The 5213-nt window shown below is 38.8% G+C and overlaps 1 pseudogene; it reads left to right on the top strand.

Annotated features, from left to right (window-relative positions):
- The first annotated feature begins 1071 nt into the window (after positions 1-1071).
- On the top strand, positions 1072-1570 carry LOC101398564 (ubiquitin-like FUBI-ribosomal protein eS30 fusion protein pseudogene; annotated as a pseudogene).
- The last annotated feature ends 3643 nt before the right edge of the window (positions 1571-5213 follow it).

Below are 5213 nucleotides of genomic sequence, written 5' to 3' on the forward strand. Positions count from 1 at the left end.
ATAAAGGTTGGTGACATGGAGCTTAAAGTGCATTCTCTTCTGGTTGTTTTTGTGGCTGCTCTCCTAACTCCAGGGGAGTGCATGTAACGAAGATGGTGTAGGAATACCATTTTCACTATCCCTTCCAGTCCAATGTGCTAAAATAAAGATAAAATGTTGGAACATGTGGAAAATGTAGTTCAGTTACTGCAAGTTGGTTAGCATGTCAGGTAAAACACACACACACACAAAATATCTTTTATGGTCAAAGTGGGACTATGATGCTGTTGTTACTAATTACACGGAACTGAAGATTTTTCTTATTTCCAATATTTTATGAAAATATTTCAACATACAGAAAAGGCGAAAGAATTTTACAGTGAACATCCATATTCTCATATTCTATAATTCTATTCTATAATACCACTCATATTCTATAATTAACATTTTATTTTACTTGCTTTATCACATATTCCTCCATCTATCCATATCTCTATTCATCCATCAATCTAGAACTGAAGATTTAAAGGACTTTTCACAGGCTTACTCAGGGGATCAGGGGCACAAATAGACCTCCTGATTGCTAGACCCTTGTCCTATGCTGTGCCTTGAATTCCATCTCTTTCATTTGTCAAATTGAATTTAGTTTTCAAATACTGATAGCTCTGTAAAGACTAATCTTTTCTATTAAGCTCTTGTCTAAGTAAGGGGATTAACCTGGGTAGAAGGCTTCTGATGATTTATTTATTTAAACATTATTATAATTGCTCAGTATGTGTTCAGAAACTCAGACAAAACATGAATTTCATTCTTCTTAATAATAAGATATGCTTATAATAATAATTCTATTAAATGTCATGTCTAATCCCTGGATTCTCTTGATTTTATCCAGGAAGGTTCTATTGCTGCTTCTTTTTGTGGACTGTACATGTTAAATTAATTATGATTTAAAACATGATTATCTCTATTCATATTTGACTTGATCTTTGCCCTTTTCACCCCTTTAATTTTCTTTTGTACAGTCAGTTCTTATTCACCTCAGTGATATCATTGAGTGTGAAAGGCAGAACAGAAAGGATTAAACATGTCCATCTTTGCGGTAGCGGCAGCGGTGGCCGAGGTTCAGTCGCCGACATGCAGCTCTTCGTCCGCGCCCAGGAGCTACACACCCTCGAGGTGACCGGCCAGGAGACGGTCGCCCAGATCAAGGCCCACGTAGCCTCGTTGGAGGGTATCGCTCCAGAAGATCAAGTCTTGCTCCTGGCAGGCACGCCCCTAGAGGATGAGGCTACTCTGGGCCAGTGTGGGGTGGAGGCTGTGACCACTCTGGAAGTAGCCGGCCGCATGCTTGGAGGTAAAGTCCATGGTTCCCTGGCCCGTGCTGGGAAAGTAAGAGGTCAGACTCCGAAGGTGGCCAAACAGGAGAAAAAGAAGAAGACGACAGGCCGGGCCAAGCGGCGGATGCAGTACAACCGGCGCTTTGTCAACGTTGTGCCCACCTTTGGCAAGAAGAAGGGCCCCAATGCCAACTCTTAAATTCTTTGTAATCCTGGCTTTCTCTAATAAAGCCACTTAGCCTAAAAAAAAAAAAAAAAAAGAAAGAAAGGATTAAACATGGTAAACTTTTTAAAAGATTGTCAACTTCACATCCTAAAACACTTGTGATTTTTAACACATAGAACTTAAAATTTATGTGTAAAAGTAGTCAAGGAAATTGTATGGGCTTATAATATATCTTGCTCCCTTAAATAATTAGTGTGGTTTTAGAAAAAGAAAAATAAATGAGCAAATGGATCAAGTCGAAGACTTTCCTCAGGAGAGTTTAGACCTTTAATTGTGGGGTATTTTGTTTTGTTCCCTGTTGTAATGAAACCATAATATCTCTATAGCAGAGCTAACTGTTCAATTGCATCAGAAAAATAATAAAAAAGCCTTCTCAGTAAAAGTATCTCAGAACTTCCTAATGTGCTCCTTGAGAGCAAGAACAGCATCTTATTTACTACTGTATAGCCAGCACCTAGAACATGCAGGCATATAGTGGGTACTCCATAAATATTGTTGAATATTTTTGAATAAACAGAAGAACGTGATCCCATTGTATTCATGTTTTGCATGTGGAGCAAATTCAGCCACAATGACTCTGTAGCTCTAGATAAGGGGTCTGGAAACCATGGCCTGTGGCATATTGCCTATGGCTGTTTTCATGCTACAACAGCAGAGCTGAATAGTTATGAAAAGAGACTATATACCCTGCAAATCCTGAAATATTTACTATCAGTCCCTTTACAGAAAGTGTTTTCCAAATCTGCTCTAGGGGGCATGTTTAGGCAAAACTAAGATGGGCATTCGGGAAATACAAATCAAAACCACAGTAAAATACCACTTTACACCTTCCAGGATGCCTATGATTAAAAAAAAAGTTAAAATAACAAGTGTTGGCAAGAATGTGGAGAAAATGGAATACTAGTACGTTGCTGGTAGGAATGTAAAATGGTGCAAGCGCTATGGAAAATCGTTTGGTGGTTCCTCAAAAAGCTAAACATAAAATTACCATATAACCCAGCAATTCCACTCCTAGATATGTACCCAAAAGAACTGAAAGCAGAGACTCAGATATTTGTATGCCAGTGTTCATTACAGCATTATTTGCAACAGCCAGAAGGTGGAAACAACCCAAGTGTCCATCAACAGACAAATGAATAAACAAAATATGGTATATCCATACAATGGAATATTATTCAGCCATAAAAATGAATGAAGTGCTGATACATGCTACAACATGTATGAACCCTAAAAACATTATGCTAAGTGAAAGAAGTCAGACACAAAAGGACAAATGTTGTGTGATTGCACTTATATGAAATATCTAGATTAGGCAAATTCATAGAAACGGAAAGTAGATTAGAAGTTATAGTGGCTGGGGGCAGGGGAATGGGGAGTTTTTTTTTAATGTTTATAGAGTTTCTTTTTGGGGTGATTAAAAAGTTTTGGAAATAGATAGGGATGGTTGCATAACATGTGAATGTAATTAATGCCACTGAATTATACAATTAAAATGGTCAAAATGGCAAATTTTATGTTATATATATTTTACCATAATTTTTAAAAACTTAATGTAATATATCAATAAACATTGAATTGTACACTTTATTTTTTATTTTTTTTATTTTTTATTTTTGATGAGGAAGATTAGCTCTGGGCTAACATCTGTTGCCAATCCTCCTACTTTTGCTGAGGAAGATTGGCCCTGGGCTAACATCCGTGCCCATCTTCCTCTACTTTTATGCGTGGGACGCCTGCCACAGCATGGCTTGATAAGCAGCTCGCAGGTCTGTGCCTGGGATCCGGACCTGCAATCCCCAGGCCGCAGAAGTGGAGAGCAGGAACCTAACCATTATGCCACCAGACCAGCCCCTGAATTGTACACTTTAAATGGGTGAATTGTATGCTTTATGAATTATATCTCAATGAGGCTGTTAATAAAAATACTGCATGGTGGAATAATGAGTGCTTGGGCTCCTAGAAACTCAGATAAGTCTCAGATCACTCAAATCATGTGACTTATTAAATCAATTTAATATTTAGTAAGAAGTTAGGGGAGAGAAATGGAGTATATTAACACACTTAGGATAGGATGCCAGCAAGCTGAACCACACCTAGGTTATGCAGTGTTTATAGGTCCTGTTTCTCTTGTCCACATCAGCCTTTCCCACTGATGGTGTGGTTAGGAGAACTAGAGATGAGGTTTGAGCAAAGGGACTTTGTGGATGAAAGAAGCCTGAAGCCAATTATACACATGTACTCTATTGGAGCGTTGTAGGGGCAAGTGTGCCTGTCCAGAGCTGAAGGGATTTTTACTTTTTATTTCCTGGCCAGAGGATACCTGGGCCCAGAATAGGTATCACTCATGGGTGGCTGATTTAGGTCCTCATGAATACCGAGTGCCTCATATATTTAATGTATCACAAATATTAGGTGCCTCCCGTGCCACATGAATATTTTGTGCCTTAGTTTTTCTAACCCTTCTGATTTATGTTCTGCACATGCATACTCTATGTCTAAAATGTCTCATGGGTTACTAACCTACTTGTCTCTACTTGACATATGTGTGAATTTCATCTCTCCCATTTATTTTCTTGTTTTCTATGGCAGAATTGAATATTCTCAGTCAATACAGCAAATGCATAGTACAATTAGTTTGCAACATCCCCATTTTACAAATGAGGAAATTGCACAGAGGAGTTAAGTATCTTGTAGGATTTGCCAAGGTCGCAGGTGAAGTGAGGATTCAAATTCTGGTAGCTTTACTCCAGAGCTCATGCTTTTAACTGCTATGGCTCTACTGCTTCTGAGGATCAGCGTGAGGCAAGGGACTGTACAAGTACAAGCTGAGTATCATAAGAGAAGTTCTAAGTGCTATTGAAGCTCACTGGAGAGAGCTTTGTTGAAAGGCTTATCTTAGATGACCTAGGAAGAATGAAAGGATAATTACAAGCAGAAATCAGAGCAGAAGTGTTATATTATTTGTAACTAAAAACACTTTAGCATAGACAGTGTGATATTGTGTGTCTGTATTAGTTGAAGTTATGACCCAGGTGCAACTAGCATTCCAGTTAGTTCACATTCCAGAGAAACCAACTATCATTTTAATTAGGAGGCAACTACCCCTAAAGTGACTACTACAAGTGCTTCCTTTATCTATAGCAATACCAGGTGCTTTACTAATTAGCACCATGAATGTTGGAAGCTGGTTTTTATTGGTGAAATTTGTGTCTTGTTAATTAGCATAATGAATGTTAGAAAAGAGTTCTCATTGTTGAAATTAAAGGTAGTCAAGATATGTGGATTGGCTAATATATTTTGAATACACACTTCGTTCTTATATAAGTAGTGTAAAAAATCTAGTGAGACCTATGGCCTTTATCATTAGGAATATCAGGTGTTTTGGGGTCGATCTCAGCCTATCGATAGTGATGTTATAGGCTAGAAATGCCTGGAGCACTCACCTGGGCCTTTACTACCTGTGGCGAGCCTCCATAGACATTTCCCCGACCAGAGCCAATGTTATGGCTGGACCGGCCCTTGGGGTTCTTAGGATTGCAATACACGCGTAGCAACAACCATCAGAGAACTTTGAAAAGACAAGGTTTATTACATACAGGTTCTGGACGATACAAGGCATGCCTAGGGCCATATAGCGAGGTTGCAGGTAGAGAGAGCAAGCATGAGCCTAG

This window comes from Ceratotherium simum, chromosome X, assembly GCF_057802395.1.
Source record: "Ceratotherium simum simum isolate JZ-2026a chromosome X, ASM5780239v1, whole genome shotgun sequence".
In the NCBI taxonomy this organism is placed as follows: Eukaryota; Metazoa; Chordata; class Mammalia; order Perissodactyla; family Rhinocerotidae; genus Ceratotherium; species Ceratotherium simum.